We start from the raw sequence: 20,817 nt of genomic DNA, 5'->3' as shown, positions 1-20,817 counted from the left end.
TTTCCAATGTCTAAAGCTTTATGCTCAGAAACAGGTAGATAAAACCCAGTATATGCAGCCACACACATCATATCTTTAATGGGACTTTTAATCAGAGAATCTCCCTACTGTTCATTGGGTTGGAACAAACTTTCCACTTCCCTGCATAGCCCGTGCCATTCTCAGTGTAGACTTGATAGCATTTGCTCAGCATCCCAAAGAAAAAGGCAGGGGGCAGGATGAAAAAGAGAGCTTGTGTTCCGTAAGAATAGAAATGCACCTTAGTTTCATATATTTAAGGTTCATTCCAAAAAAGGAAAAAAAAAAGGGAAAAAAAACCAAAGCTCCACCCCCAGGAACTAAGTCACTTGCTATCATCCCCTTCTAGAAAGGGGCAAGAATGAACTTTCAGCAGGCACCAGTTTTAAGCTGTGTTACTAAATTAGGTGTAGAAAGTCATTATACAGCCCTGCCCAGAATAGTCAGAATGTTACAGCAGAGATAGTATTTCCATTTTCCCTAGCCAAAAAGAATTTAATACTAAACTTAAAAAATGAAAGTAATTTAACCACACTAGTACATTTAAACCTTGAGGGTCTTTGACATTCATGAAAGCAGGGAAGTTGTTCAGTATACTGAAGGTTACCCAAGAGTAACCTGATAAAAAAAACCAAGCATCAAAATCAACCCAAACATCAAAAGAATAATCTCTAATTAAATATGCTGGGGATTTTGTCAGCCTATTACCAGGGTCTTGATGATCTTTTCTGATTTCCCAGGGCTCAGGCAGGAATAACAACATTAAATATTCTCTGTGTACTTGGAAGAAAAGAAATGAGGGAGAACTGGCACAAATAGCTTTAAATCACTCCTAAGATCCTACACCTTGTACTTACAAAAAGGTGGAACTTCAACTTGGAACATACTGTCACTGCCAAACAAGCCCTGCAAACATTGTGGCCAAGGAGCTTCTGTTTTCTGGAGGTGACTGGCAAGATGCTACACCACTTTGTGATGCACAGCCAGACTGCTTTCGCCCTTCAGAGCTTTTTTTTTTTCTTTAACAGTTCTGGACCTCTCTGCCTAATTGCACCCACTTCATCTGTGAAGAGAGATTTGTAATGGAACATAATTTTGAGGGATTAACTTCGATGCTGGTACATGGCCCATGTAGAAGTGACAGCAAAAAATTTATATTAGCTGTTGCTCCTGCCGAAGAATAACAGAGAAGCTTATTACACAGGCAATCAAGCTCCCAAATTAGTGCTGATTTTCACCCCATGCCACTTTACTGCTGTTAATGATGGGAAGCAGCAGCAAATATGAAGCAAAAAGCCATCAGGAAACTAGCTTTCAATTTTTATTATTGAATGGGGTGACGAAAGTCCTTGTTCAGGTACAAATCTCAAAGGCAGTGAGAGCTGAAGACAGACCACAACAAAACTGGAGGAATGATCTACTGACCAGGGTCCTTACTGAAAGGTTCTCAGGGAACTTCTAGTCCAGCATGTCTAATTCACAGGGCTAGGAGATTGATTATCCATCTTCTCCCTTCCCCCCCCCCCCCCCCCCCCGAAGAATTCTCCTAGAAGCTGTGTCCAAGGCAAGGCTGAATGCTTTTGGGAGGCACAGCCACATTTATCTGGCACTGGGAAGGTACATAGCTACAGCACAAGCAGTGTTCCCTAACCCACGAGACAGGGCTACTCCCCATCTCCTGTGACACCCCCAGTGACATGAGAGCACTTTCAGCAATTTGGGACCACCTGTGGTGACTGTCCCAGCCCTAGCCAGAGCTTAACCTGAGACATTTAGATTTGTATTTTAAACTCATGGAGACCCCGGTACTAAGTATAATGGTAGCCATCATGCTCCCACTTGCAAAAGGATTAGGTAGGAGGACTAGACTATAGTCTAGACTCTGTCTAGACTTTCTCTACCACAAGTCTCTTGGAACAGAGTGCAAGTGGATGAGACTCTCACTATGAACAAGCTGTGAACTATGGTGTTTAAAATACTGCCATTGCTGTGATTCACTACCAGTGTGATACTACTGCTGACAGACCTGAACCACTGGAAGCAATGGAAGAGAAATAAATCTGGAAAAACAACAGAAACCGGGCCCCTTGCTAGTATTCAACAGAAGAAAGAAGGGTTCTTTGGGATTTGTCATCTGGGAAACACCCAAAGGCACAAGCCAGCCTTAAATATACACAATATGATGTGCTTAATAGAAAGGAAGACCAGAAACAAGCCCTCTACCCTAGAAAGGCCATGACATGTTGTAACCAGAGAGTTCACACTGATCACATTTGGCCTCACTTCAAAGAGATCCTGACTCCCCAGATCACCTGAACAGTTTTCTATTCCCCGTGCTTTCCCATGTGCTGTTGATGCCTCCTTGCAGTCAGTTAAAAGAATTCTTTCTCCTGACTTTTATGCCTTATAGGTAAGAGGCAACTTCTGTGATGGAAGTGTCTTGCAGGACTCAAGTACCCATCTACACAAAATCATTTCTGTTTAAGTTTTCTTTCAAAAGCAGCCTAATGCCTTGCTCAGCTCTCACTAAAATCAGTTGGATTTCTTCTATCAAGTTCCAAGCTGGAGCCACCTTAACTGAAATGGTGTATATCCGGAAAGTTTGTCCATAGTTCGCACTGTGGATTAATCCAACCAAGTAAAGATCGTTGTTACAATTGAAGACCCATAAAAATGAGGCAAATCTCCTTGCAACATGCCTAAGAGGTTGCAAGTAAAATATTTCTTCTTATTTTTTTATTTTCTGCTATTTGACACCGTGCTTCCCACATGGATTGGTTGTTGGCCTCAACTATAAACCTCCCTATGTAGTCTCTCTTAAAACCAAAATATCTTAAAAATTTAGCAAGACTGGTTACCTCTGTTCGCACTATGCATGGCCATTCTTATGGCCGAGTAGAACTACTTTATGGAGAATACTCAATTATCCTGACATCGTCAACTGCTACTGAAAGAAGGCATTGCAGTCTGAGGCGGCAATTGAGAGACCTGCCCTTAGATCAACTCTGATACAGGAACGCCTCGGTCATGTCATGTACTCCTGAGCATGGTGAGACCAGGCTGACAGTCTGGGTCTGACAGCTCTATGACATCCCTTCTGTTCACTTGCTAATAGAGTCTAGAGAAGCGTTTTATGGTAGCTGGCAGAAGCAATAATAGCAACTTGAAATATCTTCATGCTACACTTACTTTGCTAGTGTTTGGTTTAATAGTGTACTTTCATAAATTTTCAAGGTAGACCCGCCTCACCAGAGAACACTCAGATTAGACCAGGACAGCTACCTTAAAGGATTCAAAGACCTACCTGGTAATTTTGCTAAGGAGTAACTATGACTCACCAATCCACAGACTGGAGTGGGTCAGTCCAAGGTACAGCATGAAGGGACTACTAGACAGATATTTGAGTTACGGCTTCAAAATAGTTACTATGCACTGAACAAGCAGTACCATGGGTGACAGATGGGAAGGTAGCAGTAAAAAGGGCAGATGCAGCCATAAGCTGAATGAAAGGAACAAACACATGGTTGTATCATGTGCTGCAGGCACTGCACGGTGCTAAGGCTGGAGAAGGGGAGCAGGCAGGGACTCATTAGCCCCTCCAGAAAAATCTGCTCCCAGCCTCCAAAAGCAAGCTTTTCATAAATCAGCCAACAGCTCCTTAATGTACAACCTCACCATCAGCACCGCAACAAGGGGAGTGATGCATCCAATCAGGGTTGGCTCCGAAGTGCTACGCCAGCAGAAGTGGCAAAGTAATTACAACACTGTCCTCAGTGCCATTACAGAAAAGGAACAGCTGGAGACAAGATTCTGGAATATGAATTGCTCACAAAGAAAGTGAACACCATACTGTAATCCAGATAACAAAGCACATTTAAGGTATTCATAGCTGTGGTGCCTGATAGCATGAGAGCCCATTAAAGGGCCAAAGGCTGCCAAAAATACACTTCAAGTGAAAAACCAAAATATAACCACAACAAAAACCACATGAAGCCACACATACAGTGGAGAAGGGGTAAAAAGAATAAATTCCCGCGCATGAGGCCACAAACCATACAAAGGGGGCCTTCAGGACCACAAGCTCTACTGCTAGATACTCACATCTGTAGCACGTGCAGCAGGGCCAAATCAAACACAGCACAGCTAGGTCTGAGTAAGGTGATATCGTAGCACTGTGTGGGGATGCAGGCTCAAGTTCCAGCAGCACTGTGGACACTGCATCCTACTTATTTAAGGCTCTGTTTACTAGTCACACTGATGTAGTTGTATTACTTCCAGTTCCAGAAGCACTTTTCTAAACACCACCTCTGGCATCTCTTCAGTGCAGTATAGTCAAGGGTAAAAATAGCTTTTACACCCTCTTTATATTTCTCTTCCCCTCTTTCTGCAGTTATGTTTCTCTCCTTGTAAAGAGGAGAGAAACATCACCTAAGTCACCCAGCAAATGTAAAGTGGTTATGGTTCCTTCTAAAAGGGACACTACAGCCATGAAGCTACCACCACAATTACTGATTTGAAGTCTAATGGAGCAGGAAGTAGCAAAACTATGCAATAAAAGTTTTAGAGAATATCCAGACTAAGCATGCCAAGCACGCATTAGGCTAGAAGCAGCTGTGGCCATACCAATTTCAAGGTCCCCAAGATGACTTTTACATGTGCCTGAAAGAACCTCCTTCATTCAACACCTTTTAAGCTTGATTGAATCAGACAGCCTCAGCGGTTCTCACATACGAGGCATGCAAGTTCAGCAGCTATGAGCACTCTCTTCAGTGGTATGCCCTTACCCTTTAAGCTTGCTTTAGGTATCGCACTCAAAAGCTATAGAGCTTCATTAAGTTATCCAGGGATACGGGTCTGATCGAGCCAGACAACATCTCTACAGCAGCAACACCACTAAGGGCAGGGTCATGTTTTGCTTTTCATACTGGGCTGGCTGCTGGAGCTGGGATGGTAACCCAGACCAGGAGTCAGGAGCAGCCACTAGCAACGTTGGCTCTGGTACAGACCTCCTTATCTATGCAACTCTGCTTTGGCAACTCCCATGGCAGCCCGTGGTACCTGTGTGTCTCAGCTTTCTCATCCACGTAACAGGGGGTGCACACAGCATTTCTGTATCTCACTGGAGTGCTGCATTACCTATGATTTGCTTACCGCTAGAAAGAGACCAAACAGTACACTTCCTCAGGTAAACACATAAAGAGACAAGCTCTAGTCCCAACTTGAAGGATATATGAAAAATTAGTATCTTTGAGCCTCTTTATACCCATCAGAAAAATCCACCCACCCTGGTAATTTGCTTTGAAATAAGGGAAAAAGCACCAATTGTTCAGAATTGTTCGCTGGCTAGAACACCAACATCTAAGAGTATGTATTCTCTGCAGACATGAACTTGCTCTATCCCAGGGCTTGGGAAAGTACCAGTTCCACTGGTGCACAACCCTATCTTTTGAAAGCCTCACCGTGGCATGCACTACATGAACTTGCCTGCCTGAACTTAGATTTTAAACCAGAACAAATATATTACTGTGAAATGTGCAAGACATGTCTGAGCAAGTTATTTCCAGACAATTTTTCTGTGAACATCTAACAAAACTGAAGTTTACGTTAAATATACACTGAGGTTTTTCTCTTTCTTTTGAGGGCAATCAACATCCAGAGTTCCTCTGCCCCAGGAGGTACTGGCACAATCCACTCTGATTAGACTCAGGAGGGGGAGCAAACAGACAATTACTCTGATAACAATCTTATCTGAGGACAGAAATGAGATTAGCTGCCTAGCTGCAGTGATTCTTCCTCAGATATAGTGTTAAAAGGACTGACTAATGCAGCATAGGACAGAGAAGGAATTTCCCTACGGAGCATGTTGGCAAGTAAAGTGAGGTGCAATTCTTCCCCTACTGATCCCTTTCAAGGAGGGAGAATTATCTGTTAGGACCAAGTGGCTATGAACAGCACAGGTTCTGGGCTAGACGTCTTCCTGACAATGCAGCAGCTGGGCAATTTCTTCCTTCTAGTTTTCTACTGTTACACAGAATCTTATAAGCAAAAAGCAGCGAGTAAGATTGGCTGGGACCCTTCCCTGCCGATACAGAACAACTCTATCCCTCTGTCCTTCCTACTATTTCATTTTTGCAGTCTACTCTCAGAATTCTCAGATGGCAGGGATTTAGCTTTAGCTAAAGCATTAGCTTTCCATGAACCCAATGAACAATGATGTTGGGAAGTCCTCCTCAAACAGTTTTGATTTTATTTCTCCAACTTGATCCCATTCTTTTTAGTTATTCCCTTTACAATAGCCAAACTAATCCCTCTCCCCTGGGTGTTTACAGCTGTCACATCTCTGGAACAATCTCCAGTAACAGATAGGGCAACATCAAGGGATATTAACAGAACTTCTCTGAGATAGGGATCCCAGATAAGTCTGCACTTAAATCTCAAAGACAGGATAATTAATATAGTAATAGGACAGAAGCCAAAGCTGCTCAGGAGGTTGCTTACACCATACCTATACCAACAGGTTTACACTGGAGGCTTATAAGTATTCCCTGCAACGGACACGACAGATCAGACTTCTCGAGGTGCCAACTTTGTTACTGGTAAATCCGAACGCTGTAGGCTCTGCTCTGCAGCCAGGGAAATGTGTGTGTGTAGGGGGCTGGGAGGGGTCTTCAGCAACCGAGCTACAGATTTTGAAACTGCTGTGTTGGAGATACGTGAACTCTTTACATTGCCCAGTTGCAGGAATGGGACAAAGACCTACAAAACACAGATTCACCAGCAATGCCACGCACCAGAAGAATAACAATTTCAACAGCCTGGGTAAATCAAGCTGATGGCAATTTGAAGACTGATAAAAGAAAAGTTGCTAGCAAAAAGGCAGAGGCAAACTTTCTTCCTGCAGTATATGACAGCATCATGCTTCAGTATTTGCAGTTTTCTTTACACATCTATTTAGACTAAGACGAATATCCTTATAAAAATACATAAGTAAGCAGCACAAGGAGGGCCAACTGCTACACTTCTGCTCTGCTGATCTGAATTCACAGCGTTTATTTAGTTATAATCCTTCATATAGGAAGTTTATTTATACAGAGAGGGATTTCTGGAGTTCTGCAGGATTAGTCAATCTACAGCATTCTCAGTGCACGAATTTTAGCATCAGAATTACACTGCCTGGATATTCAATGCCTAGAGTAAATATTTGGGCTGATGAAAGTTAAACAGATTAGTCAAGATGAAGCCAGGGTTCTCTGCTTATTTACTCAGAAGCTTAAATATTGCTCCTCTTCTTTTAAGGAGCCTAGTTTAAAAGAAAAACCCACAAAAGCAACAAACAAAACATACTTACCCAACCTGAAGTGAGACAGCACCAAGTTTCTATCATCTTCAGCCTGGGTACGCATGTGACAAAGCCACACACTGAATCACAAATCTCACACTCCCTTGGCCTCCTTATGGGAAACGTGCAGAGGAAACAACAGCTTCAGCACAAGCTTGCTGCTCTGAGTTTCAGCTGCACCAGGGAAATGGGATAAACAACCCCCCTCCCGGTTCTATTCAAAAGCAAGAGGGAAATAATTGGTGTGAAAACCATTTGCAGTTCAGTTACACTTTTGAGATGTGAAGAGGCAGTTATGCACAAGGCTGAGACCTGATCGTGTCCATAAGTCCTACTGTGGAGAGGATTTCCAAACGCTCTCAGCAATGCCACACATCAGCTTTCATCAAAATCAGCAATAAATTCCCCCCCCATTAGAGGCAGAGTGGTGTTAAACTAGGTCCAATTCCTGACCCCACCTGCTGTCTAGCCCAAGCTTGCCATGCCATTTTTCTGTGGCATGTCAAATGCCTGATCCAAAGCCCCTCCACTGCTAATAGGCTTTAGATCAGTTGGTGAAGGAACAGTAGTTAAATGTTAAGAGTCAGAAAGCAAAACCGTTTGATTTCACTGATATGTGTAGATTAAGATTGAAAGCAAAAGGACAAGCTATTTAACAACAACAAAAAAGACTATGTGTGAGCAGGTACAAAGCTAGCACAAGCTAAGAGTTTGAGGAGGAGCAGGCAGGCATTAGAAGTTCATATTTCAGTCCATTTGTTCAGTTGCAATTTTTGAATCAATTTTATTTAAAGACACAGACATTAAAATGTTTTCTATTAAGGCACCATGAAAATAAAACTTGTGTTTCAACTAAATGCCTCTGCAGAAAACTACTCCCACTTGCTGGCTTTCCACCCTTCACTACTGCGTGCCACCCATCCCCACTGAGGTTGTGTCTTGTTTACTGCACTCTCAAGAAAATCTGTGTACAAATTTCAGACACTTTGGAAAAGGAAAAAGCGCCTTCCCTTCAATGCATGTTTACTCTAAACAGATGTAACTAACATTCCCTACTACAGTCTCAGCTGACTGCCTTTGAAGTCTGGAGAAAAGGGGGGGGGGGGGGGGGGGGAGGGGGAGCTCGACCTTGAGAGCTACGTTTTTTCCCTAAAAAAAAAAGACGACTCCAGGGACTCAAGAGAAATAAAAAGCAAATTCTCCAGATCCTTATCTCATGCTATTTTTGAGAGGTTTTTGTTTTGCTCCTTTGCTTGTCATGCTTTGGATTAACGGACTTCCACAGACATGGCACCTGTGCAAGCAGACCGTTCACCGTGCTGGATGTGTGTCCCCCCCATGCCAGGCAGGGGCAGCCCCCCTGCTTCAGTCCCAGACCTGCCCAGGAAAAGCGCAGCACAGCCGCAGAACCGAGCGTGACAAGGAAGATTTTACAGCCGGCAGCTTGCAAAGAGAAGTTCTGTGAACATAAAGCATTGACCCAAAGTGAATTCCCACCCACAAGCACTCCCACAGCAAGTCCCCCCTTGTGATAGGTTGGGGTCTAGACAGCACTTCAACAACATCCAACACCCCTTGGAGTCACACTGTGGCCTCTCACACTGCTGTGGTTCGAAACACCATTATTCCAGCAGACACAGCTTGTACCTACCCCAAAATTGTCAGCGGTGACTAAGTTAACTTCAACATGGCAAAAAGGGGCTGCTTTTCCTGTTTTACTCCCCTCTGTCTGCTGCCATGTCCTCACCATTGCTCTCCTCTCCCAAGCTCAGCTCCTCCTCTGTTAGTCTGCCCTATTAACCTTCCCGATACCCCACCCACCCAAATTTGCACATTATTAAGTATCCAGAGCCTTTTGTTCAAGGTCCTTAAACAAAAGCATAGCTACCGCATTTCCTGGCAAGAGGCGCCTTATAGCCAGCAATCACTTAGGGCAGCTCTAATAGACTCATTTCTCCCAAACACAAAAACAGGGCATGCCAGACAGGCGAATTCAAGGACACGTCCTTTCCTGAATTCCACAGAGCAAGATAAGCCTGTGAGCCTTGCACTTACTTTATCTTAACTAAGAGGCTTTCCCCGTTCTCCCACTCAGTAAAAAACTAATTATTTACCACTGAGGCACGGAATAGGTTAAAGTTTCCTCTGTCTTGTCTCAGCTCCCTTTGCAGATTAGGGGAAAACAATGAAGTCTCCGCACTTCGTGATATTGCTAATGCTTCCTGTGGGGATAGCAGCGCCGGCTGCAAAGAGGATTATGATTACACTTTAAAAGGAGCGTGCACTGTACTGCCGCAAGAGGCACAGGCTTATCAGAAAAGAAACCAAGCTGCCCCAAAACTATGCACGTGAGACTCCTGCCTGCCTTCAGTTCTGGCTGATGGCTCTGCCTCAGATCATACACCCGCTTATCAGGAATGATAAAGCAGCAGCTGAGCTTGCAGGGGGCATGGGGGGGGATAAATGAGTAATACTGTGCAAGCAGCTTGCATACGTTCACCATCAGAACACACAGCAATGTTTACAGATCATCCCACCACATTCATCTGCATCAAAACACGGAGCTGGCCAGGGCACAGCAGAGCACAGGGCTGTGCGTTTCTGGCTGCAGTTGGGAAATCTTGAAAGAAAAAGTGTTGGTGGAGCTGTACTAGCTGTGGTGACATTGGCTGGCCTTCCACAGGCAAGACTACAAATGCTTTGAAAAGCACAGCATCATCAGATCTGCTCCGAGCAGAGTTAGCTTTGAGGTACAGCCTCAAGTGCTGGTGAAGGCTCTGTCAGCCCTTTCAGTCTCACTGCTGAGCACAGAGCTGACTCAGTTGAAGAAAGAATAACAAATTGCCACTGAGCATTCATAAGACACATTTTCCATCGCTCTGGGCTCTCTAAGGTACTATCAGCAAGACAGCAGTTTACTCACGCCCATACATCTCTACCAGCTATTACAAAAGAGACACAGCACAACTTCTTTTTTGCAATACCAAGGCTTTGGCCAAACCAGCCATCAAAAATTCCTCAACTTCAAGGAGTGCTTAACCTAAGTGGCAGGATGCACCTACTGGCTAATGCCCAGGTCAGCATGCCACTTTTTCCCCCCCAATAGTTGCACGTTCAAACCAGCCAGCATGAGAACCTAAGTCCTCTTGAAGTCTCATGTTTGGGGTAGACACGTCCTGCTGATGTGTGAGAGGGTTTTGTTGTTGCTGTTGGTTTGGTTTTTTTGTTCTGTTTGGTTGCTGTTTGTTTCTTTTTTTAAACACTATCACTGTGCTTCTTGTTCTCGTATTTGTACAACTGATGCAAGCTGAAGTTACAGAGATATTCCCCCTCACCCCTAATTCTGTTCAGAGGGGTTTAATAGCTCCCTATCTGCTTGCTAGCAGCTAGAACAGCGAGCAACAGCAGTAATGCATGCTCTCCTGGTTTTTTACAGGCTTAGAAAGCACTGAGCTTCACCCCACCCAGGCCTCACCCAGCGTGGCACCGTCTCATTACAGTGTTGTTCTAAGCAGTCTTTGCCACCTCCCACCACACACCAAAAGAGCCATGGACCAAACCCTCCAACCAGTCATAATACTGAACAAAGCAACAGTTTTAAGATGCTCACAAGGCACTTCCATGAATTGTTGCATGCCTTAAACCAAGGTGTTTGGCTCCTGCAGAGGGCTAAGGTCTCTTAGAGTCAGTGAAAGATGGACGCTTTTCACTAACCAAAACAAACCTTCTTGTGCTGGTACAGTTCATGCGTCTCTCTACTAACCTTTGCTGCTGGGTGCTGGACTCCTCTGGGTTCCCTCTCTATCCACTTTTCCTTACCATTAATCTCTGTGGAAAAGAAGAAGAAACAGAGCTGAAAGACCAAAGATTTGCCTGGCTTACAGCTTTTAAAAGCAGAACACAAACTAAACCAGAAACTTCCCCATTAACCTGCCTTCAACAAACTTGTGCTTTAAGGGACTTTTGAGCCCCTGCAGAGATCTGAATTCCAATTGACCTAATGTTTCTGACACTCCCTTATTCTTAGAGAACAATAGGGGCAGAGACATTTGCAATAATAAATGAAATAAAGTAACTGTCTTTCAAATGTTAATCAAGTCATCATGCACGCCCTAAGCCTTGGGAAGGCTAAACTTCAGTGCGTTTCTCAATTTCACATCCTGAGAGCCAGGTGACTTAAGGTATGCAAGGAAAATTTATACCATCAAGCAGGACATTTTTTCTGAGGTAAGTGTTTTAAAGATTATCTAAGAGGATTAATAGGATTATTTGATAACAGGTTCTGCACAAGGCGACAATGAGAGGAAAGGCAACCTTAGCAAGGAGGACCAACACAAAGCAGCAGAAAAACAATCAAAAGAAATCCATCAAGGCGAGGGCTGAATAAGTAGGCTTAAGAAAAAACAAATTGATAGAGTGGATTCAGGTCTAGATAAAGGCACTTCATCATCACCTCTGCAGATGAGTCCTTTTCTTTTTGGCAACATGGATATTGAATTGTAACAGCAGCATTAGGACAAGCTTTCCATTCAAATCTAGTCAATACATCTCTGCTCCTTCCAGCCTCAGTGGCTCAGATAGAGACTTTGACTGACAGTGGCATACATCATCATACTATAGAGAACTTTGATACCCTCTGCAAAGGAGACTCTTCCACAGGATGGGCTGTTGATTTAAAACAGAGGAAAAGCAGACAGAGTAAGCACGTCACTTTGCCAGGCTACCACTAGCAGTGATGCAGATAGAAAATCGTAGTGCAAATGACAGCTCTCAAAGTTTGGGCAGAACCAATCAAAACTGCTATCCAAGTGTGCTGGCTTTGGCTGGGATAGAGTTAATTTTCTTCATAGTAGCTAGTATGGGGCTGTGTTTTGGATTTGTGCTGAGAATAATGTTGATAACACACTGATGTTTTAGTTGTTGCTGAGCAGTGCTTACACTAAGTCAAGGACTTTTCAGCTTCTCATACTGCCCTGCCAGCAAGGAGGCTGGAGGTGCACAAGAAGTTGGGAGGGGACACAGCTGGGACAGCTGACCCCAACTGACCAAAGGGATATTCCACACCATACGATGTCATGTTCAGCATGGAAAGCTAGAGGAAGAAGAAGGAAGGGGCAGACATTCGGAGTTACGGTGTTTGTCTTCCCAAGTAACCGTTACACATGATGGAGCCCTGCTTTCTTGGAAATGGGTGAACACCTGCCTGCCGATGGGAAGCAGTGAATTAATTCCTTGTTTTGCTTTCCTTGCGCGTGCGGCTTTTGCTTTAGCTATTAAACTGTCTTTATCTCAACCCACGGGTTTTCTCACTTTTACTCTTCCGATTCTCTCCCCCATCCCACCAGGTGGGAGTGAGTGAGCAGCTGTGTGGGGCTTAGTTGCTGGCTGGGGTTAAACCATAAGACCAAAAGAAGGCTGGAAGCAAGGAATCAAAAGTAGATATATAGGTAAACTTTACACCTCTGTACTGTTTGAGAATGCAGGGCTAAGCCTGCATAAACCCTACCTTAATCAAGATTTAATTGAAGATACAAGTTATCTAAATAACTAAATGTCTTTCAGTAGAGACCAGGCACACAGAAAATTGCATTGTAGCCACAGTAAACAGGAGAAGGAAGAACAACTCATCTTAAAACATGTTGTCTTCCAACATGGGCCTTAATGTCAAATGCAGTGATTCATTTTATGACCTGCACAGACTCACCAATGCATTTCTCACTCATCATCTCTACCACAGCAACAGTCGAACCAGGCTGGACTGAACTGACCACATCACACCGAGGAGCTCCACACTTCTGTAGCCTCTTGAGCCTCCTTACCTGAAGGACATTTAGCACTCTGAATACTTTAAACTGGGGAGTGCTTGCTGCCCCTACATGGGCATATTTCACTCTGCCTATACAGAGACTTTGGTATATCACCTTTCAGAATGCAATTTATACATTTCTAAAATCAATCAGAATCCCTAAGCTCTTACAAAAGGAAATGAAAAATATTACTGTCAAACGCCCATCAGACCTAGAAGCCTAGATGATTGTCATACATTAAAGAAATTAAAAGGCTGCACTTGAGATAGGGATGGGAAGAGCATATACTATCTTGAAAGGCTCTGATTAAAGCTCTTTCAGTATCAAAATTCAATTTCTTTCCGATTTTGCAAACAACAACGGCCTTGAGCTGAATGCTGCCAGCCTGCCTGCAGCCTTTGAGGAGATTAGGTTATTACCAGCCAACCATGAGAATCTTAAATCCAGTATTAATCCTAATTCCCATTTAACCACATCTTCATTGTGCAGTAAAAGCTGGCTGTGCATGAACTTGCACATGCATTTTGCCATGTGCAATGAACTGTGTCACAAACAACAGATGCTAAACCTCATGTATGTTTAAGAAACGCATTCTGACCTTGGTTTCCAGAAAATCCCAGTAAAGGAGAAAGACTGGAGCTGGGGAAAAGGGTGGGCCAAGCTGGAATGATTTCTGGGAGATGATGGGAATGCGACAATTTCCAGCCTAAAAGCTTTCAGCCAGTAACAGGAGATTTCAGCCCTGGCTTAGAAGAAAACAGGATGCATAGCCAAATCACAAGGACACAGAAGCATCTGTGACCCTGACCCCATAATGCTGCAGTGGTGCTGCCAGTGTCACATCACCAGTACCAAACTGCTCAGATCATAACCACTGGGACTGCAGAAAGCACTGCCCATCACCATGGTCGCATTCACTCTGCCAAGATTAAGTTTTCGGTGGCAAAAGATTCAGCATTTCCTCTGAGCAAGCCCTTGTTCCCCTCTCCTCCTAGAGGTTCTGAAGCCAGCACGGCCCACCTCACCACCCCCAGCCACTGAGCCCCTGGGGATCGGGTCAGACCAAGGTGAGGCCTTCCCACTGCCCAGCAAAGCAAAGGCACCTCCTGGAATTCTTGGGTCTCCTCAAGTTGCGCTGACACAGGCTCACTACAAAAGCTTTTGCTAACAGCTAGCTCTTCCTACTGCAAATGCAGGGGAGCCAAAGTGCCATCCTATGTCCTTTCCAACATCATTTTATACCAATTCCCTCTCAAACCCCATTATGGCAGCCAAATTGGGCATGGCTCCAAGCTGCCAAGGCTTGCTGAATCATCCATGGGCAAGATCAGGTCATTCAGTACCTCCTGGCATTCGTAGGCAAAGTACTGATCCCAGAGACAAAGGAACTGAAGATGAGGACAGACTGCTGCTTGGTCTAGTATCAAATGGGACAGGTTTAATTCAGTTAGAAAAAAGTTCTCACAGATATTTGGAAAAACCCCAGTAATGTTTCCTGTGTTTAAAGCACAAGAATTCACTGCAGATGAAAGGAGCCTTTCAGGAAACACATTCCCAAGAGGACAAAAATGTGTTTGGCACCAGTGCCTGTTACGGGCAAGAGGACCTCCCTACTGGCAAGGGAGTCAACATCTCAGGCAAACTTTTTTTTTAAAGTAGGTACAATAATTGTGGAAAACCTCTATTTCCATCAACCCCCAAACTCAGCAGCCTGAACTCCCCAAACTGAAAGTGTTATGAGATTTAGGGACAATATTCTCTAATTGGAGGCACAACTAGATCTTCTTTCTCCTTGCAACTGGCTATTACCTATTGCTTGGTCACTAAGACACTCAAGTGGAGGCCCCAATAAAGTTACGGTACACTGGAGTAACAGTAGGCTGTACATCAACTGAGCTGTGGTAGCTCTCCATGTGCATGCTCATCCCCTGCAGCTGATGTGAGGTAATTTAATTTAGCAATGCTAGAGTTCAGCTAAATTGCGTTACCTTTCATTTGGCATGGGCTAAGACCACACACATGGACAACAACCACAGCTCATCCAACAGCTGGTAATCTGACCGAGTGCCTGGCTTTTGGAATAATGCAGACTGGTTCATATACCCTTTTTGCCTAACTTCAAGCCAATATTTGAACCAAGCACTTTCCCTTTCCCAAAAGGTGTCCTACCCATCATGCTGATGCGTATCCTGGGGCAAGGTGTCTTCAGTCTTGGGAATCTGGAAATACGAAGCTTCTTGGTGGAAATAATTACTACTACAATGAAGACTAAAATCTCTCAGAGCATAACAACTCCAATATGCCAAATCTCTATTTCTCCGATAGGAGAGCACAGGTATGTCCAGTCTGAGCAAACAGGGAACTTTCCCTGTTTACGGTCACAGGCTGGATCTCTCACAACCCTTCTCACCTCAGAAACATAGACTAGTACATGCAAACAAGGTCAACAGCTGTGGGATGGTAACTTGTGAGTTTTAGACTGTGGTTTCTGACAACCAGCATTTCAGCACCCCTTCTTTCCTCATTCAGTCAACAGAAAGGAGAATTAGGGTTTTTAAATTATGCAGGCAATTAAAAAAATAAAAGGAAGAAGCCAGAGATCCCTATTCTATTCTGCATACAAATTACTCTCCCAAGGCAACCCTAAATAAAACAATCACCTGCACTACTTCCTATCAAAGAGGGCGACCCATCCCCTTCCGATAAATACCCTTCACAGACTATGCCTGCGTATCCCACTACCCCTTTGGCCAGCCCAGCAACCTGCTTCACAGGCTCACCCAAGAGCCCAACTCTAAAGGGCATGTTTCTTCAGAAATTGTAGAGGATTTTGTTTTGCATTTGTGTTTAGTATTTAATCTGCAGAGATTAACTGCATACTTAATCACAGAATTGAGGTTGATATGTCATGTAATCCTACCTTTCCCACTGCCAATGCTGTCATCTTCTAGCATAGAAGAAGGGGTTGTGGTGGAAGAATGCAACCACATTCCTTCTCTTTACACACACAAAAAAACCCAAATGGAAATTGCAAAGCAGTTGAACACTAAGATTTTTGTCTGCTAAACAACTATGGACACAATAAGAGCCATCTATTTATGCATGCAATCTTAAATTTTCAAGATTAAGCAAAATATACTTTGTGCAAGAAAACAAGTAAGTCTAAGTTAGAAAAAGGTAATGAGATTTTTTCCCAGTGATCACAAACATTTCAGGGCAAATAATTTCTTATTAAAAGGTATTGTTTGCAATACCTAAAGCCACCTATTGAGAAATGTAAGAATCAGAGAGACCAGGCTCCTGAAACAGTCTTTAAGTGTACATGAGATTGATGAGCAGACTGTAACTATCCATACTGTGAAAAATACAAAGGGGGGGGAGGGAGGGGAGAGAATATCTATTCCTTCTCCCAAATATATAAATACACACACTCTGCCTCAAGATAATAAAAGCCACACAGGAAATCATGGTCAGCACGCATACTAGATGTCACAAGTACCCCAATGCTTAGTGCACTACACACCAGCCATATCTTCATACCACTTCAAACAATCCAAGTCAAAACAGTTTTCCCCAAAGCTGATTTCCCCAGTGTTCTATCCAATCTAGCTTAGGATGCCCCAAGCAAAGCAATACCTCATCATACCCATGCTGAATGAGAAAGGAAAAGCCTATTCCACATTCTCTCACCACTATCCAGTCCCTTTACCTTGCTCCATCCAACATCCCCCTGATACCAACCCCAAACAGATCCCAGCAGCAATCCTTTTTATACTGCCTGCCCTTGCTCCTGGCCCCAGGTGGTACGTGTTGGCAACCATACTCTTCAGCTGCAAAATGGAAAACACTGATGCTTTGAAGATATGAAATAAGCTGGCAGCTAATATTTAACAGTAAATAAACCTTAAAATAATAAAAAAACCAAAACATTGAAAGTTCATTGAAACCTGAAAGCCACAACCTTAATGGCAAAGATAACCCTGCAGCTCAGTGATTCGGGCTCTCCTGGGGGCTGAAATTGCCTGGCTAGTCCTGATTAAAAAGATAAGCACAGACAGACCCACTGCTCTAAGATATTTCAGAGACAGCTGAAGGAATGACTGGGTCTCATGGGTTTAATAACACTCACAATTTCAGTTATTTATATCACCAGTTATCCAAGTATTTACCTGGCTCCAAAACAGAACATTAACAGAATCTCTGTAGAGTTGAATGAGATATTCCTAACATGTCAAAAACCTCAGCCAAAAACCTAAATAAATGGAACAGAAGTTCCTCACAGATACAGATAGTATCCCCAGAGGAAGATGCCTGCTTGCCTCCTGTGCAGACTTAACCAGCCCAGCTGCTTTGAGCAGCAACAGCGGGGTAGCCACAGCAGCACAGAGCTACTGCAAAGACAGTATCTGCTCAGCATCTGAGACAAGCCTTGCTGCCCAGGTCACAGCTGCCATGTAGCAAACATAGACAATGCTCTGATCTGCATGTCCACCTAGAGCCCACATCTTCCCTTGGTGAGGCAAGATAGCAAGGAGAATCAGAGCCTTCTTGGTGAAAAACTAGAGCAAGCAAATGGAAGACATGCCTGCACTTCTGTAGGAGACCTGTGTTCAACCCACTGCAGGCAGGATGATCCATCCCATCCCAGGGCCCCTCAGGTAGGTACTTGACTGGATGAGTTGCTCTGGCAGTGGCAGAACTCCCTGCACCCCGGCAGCCACACAGATCTCTCGCACAACAGAGGCATCCACGACACTGCATGCAGGGTGTGCATCCCAAAAACCGGGTGGGGAAGCACCAAGCCTCCAGCCTGCTCCCCGAGTCACCCCAGGAAGGGGCAGCAGGTGTCATCCAGCCACAGCAACCTGGTTCCAACTTCACTTTTTTTGGGGGGACGGAGCTCCTCAGGCCTGTGCTAGCCTTTCCTGTAGGATGTTGGTTGCAGGGAGTACCTGACCTACACCACACCTGCAGGTTGGCTCAACTGAGCATACAGAATTGGTCTGTCCAAATGATGGGTGCATCATTCTTCCCTATCACTGGGAGAAATTGTAGCTAACAGATGAAAAGCTACTTAAAACTTAATTTCTGGCTGGACTGTCCTTTTGCAGTTGAGTAACACCATTCTCACCTCCCCTCCGACAGCTCCATATGTTGAAAGGGTTAAAAAAAGACAGCAGAACCATTAGCATTTTGATAGCTTTCCACACACATATAGCAAAAAAGTCTTTAAAATTCATTGCGCTGAGATAATCCTTCAAGTCTAGCATTTCCTCCTCAGCTTGAGGCAACCAGCTGGTTTTCCTCCCCTTAATACCTTAATAGAGAGTTCCAAGGTGTTGCCAGGCTAGAAGTCTCAAATATGCTCAAGACAAGCAGACTCCTGAAGTTCAAGAGAAGCCATGTAAAGTGTCTGGGGTTTAATTAAGAAACAACTATAGGGGCATCATCTTAGATACTGCAACCCCCCTAGAGATCCTGGCTTCTGTACACTGCAGCTCACAACACATGCACACACTGTTTTCCTTCCAAAATTCTGAGCACACACAGCCCCCACTAATTTCAGCTGCCATGGAAGGTACTCAGCATCTCTGAAGAACGAACAAATTAAAAACCTTGACCCCAATTCAACACAAGCTCAGGGACTTGAGCTCTCATCAAGATCAAGGCTGAATTTTTTAACACTATTACAATCTCAAGAACAAAGCTGTGATTTTGAACTGCACAACTGGCATTAATACTCAGCAGCTCCACACCTGTGCCTGGGAAGTTTTTTTACAGCGTGTGCCTTTTTAAACAACTCCAAAGCAAATCGCTTTCTCAAGGAAGCACCCAAGAGTGCCTCAGGGCGGAGAAAGCAGCCATCTCACTTTGTGACTTTGATTAGGATTGCTGCAGTGAAAACAGGCAAATGCTTCAGGACCACATCACTCCTCAGATACCACTAAATGGTAGGACTCAGGAGTCACTAACTTGTTAAGGACTATTAGGCCTGATTAGATCCTCTCCGCAAACACTTTTTTTTGGGGTAAACAGTCTGAAAAAGCCAGTCTGTTCAAAGGATAATGCTTGTTATAAACCTGTGCACACCTCTAAAAGTTTAACAGGTCAAAAATTGGCATTCAAAAGAAAGCAAAAGTAGCAGTGCGTGCACTGCAGTATGATGTGGCAAAAGGAGGTTCAGATCCCAGGGCCATGATCTGTAGTATCCCACACTCTAATGCATACCCCAAACCACGAAATATTGACTATTTTGGCTGAGGTAAGAACTCCCCCCCCCCTTCCAAAACTTCAGATCTTTGTTTCTCTATGAGAAACAACCAACCAACCAATACTTCCTCCTCCCCCCCCAAAAAAAAAAGACAACTCACAAAGAGAGCTTCATTTACAGAGAAAAAGGTGTTCTATCCACATTTAGTAAATGCACAATTAACACAGTCAAAAGAAGAGAAGACCTTAACAACATATCACTGAGCTATATAGGACATTCGGCTCCAAAAGAACAGCAAAGCCAGCCATTTACTTAGCTGGGAAAAATCTTCCTATAATCCAGGAAATACTCCCTCCCCATTTTTTAAACCCAAGATATCTTTTCTAGGAGCAAATTTGGATAGGTGCTATGAAGGAAGAAAGAGTGACTCTGGCTCTTCCTTAAAAGCAAGATTTCTTATTTTCTAGTCTGTTACAAATTTCCTGTGACACCCTCGGCAAGTCATTTAGATTTCACTTACATCAGTAAAATGAGAACTGGTAAACAGGATTCTCTGCCTCAAAAAGGTGCTACAAAGATACAATCCATTTGCAACTGTGAGATGTTCAGATAATGTGGACCACACAGAAACTCAATAAACAAGTGGTAGATAATCACTGTGACACAAAATAGAGAGGCTACATCTGCCAGAAAAATTCTGAGCAACAGACTCATTCTGGTGGGCTAGTACGTGGATAGTTCAGATGCCAGCCCAATCTGTTCACTAAGGCACGTTGCACTGTTTCATTATCCACCAGTCAATCTTTGATTTATGTCTAGGAGTATACACACAATAACAAATGCTACTAGCAATGTGAATCCTCTTTCAAACGCATTTACAGTTATTGGAAGGGTGAGAAAATTACCTTATCAGTTTCAACAACTGCATCTGTTTCACCATCTCCTTGCTAAACAATAGCATATCTGGACAAATCCTTGCTTTACTAGGCAGAATTCATCACAAGGAAAAAAGCTTAGGGACAGTAGAACAGGAAAGGGGAAGGAAGCGACAAACCTTGTCCATGCAGAGTTACCTACAAAGCTGCAAGATAGACTCGGACGCTCTTACATTTAATCATATTCCATTTAAAAATCAGTGTTTGGTCCTACTCCATACTGTTGCACTTCATAAAGAATCAAAGATTACAGCTGAAGATTGCAGCTTCATGTTAAAGGACAGTCTACAGGTGCAATCTTATAGGATGCTGAGGGAAACAGATCCACTACATGGCTTCTTTTGGGCTCCTTCAGCTTTAAATGACCAGTCCTAAACTGCAACACTGAAGCCCACAGGAATACAGCTCCAGCCACAGAAAGGATTTTGCAAGCCAGTCTCAGGAAACAGCTGGGGCATGCATTCCTGATCTGGGTTCTGGCAAACCCTCCACAACACTATCCTAGCA

The 20,817-nt window shown here is 43.8% G+C and overlaps 1 protein-coding gene across 8 annotated transcripts in view; it reads right to left on the bottom strand.

Annotated features, from left to right (window-relative positions):
* The window catches only part of TSPAN18 (tetraspanin 18), a 127,242-nt gene that overhangs the window by 93,982 nt on the left and 12,443 nt on the right, over positions 1-20,817 (bottom strand). For 4 of the 8 annotated variants that reach the window (XM_076344413.1, XM_076344423.1, XM_076344420.1 and 1 more), the window contains exon 2: positions 11,121-11,185. The exons of 2 other annotated variants lie outside the window; for them this stretch is intronic. The gene's annotated coding sequence lies outside the window, so the exon portion shown is untranslated. Of the gene's footprint in view, positions 1-7,366; positions 7,407-9,471; positions 9,489-11,120; positions 11,186-20,817 lie in introns of those variants that run through there. 2 more of the 8 variants (XM_076344417.1, XM_076344415.1) reach the window with 2 other exon arrangements.

This window comes from Aptenodytes patagonicus, chromosome 7, assembly GCF_965638725.1.
Source record: "Aptenodytes patagonicus chromosome 7, bAptPat1.pri.cur, whole genome shotgun sequence".
NCBI lineage: Eukaryota > Metazoa > Chordata > Aves > Sphenisciformes > Spheniscidae > Aptenodytes > Aptenodytes patagonicus.
This window is presented reverse-complemented; position numbering and strand designations above follow the sequence as displayed.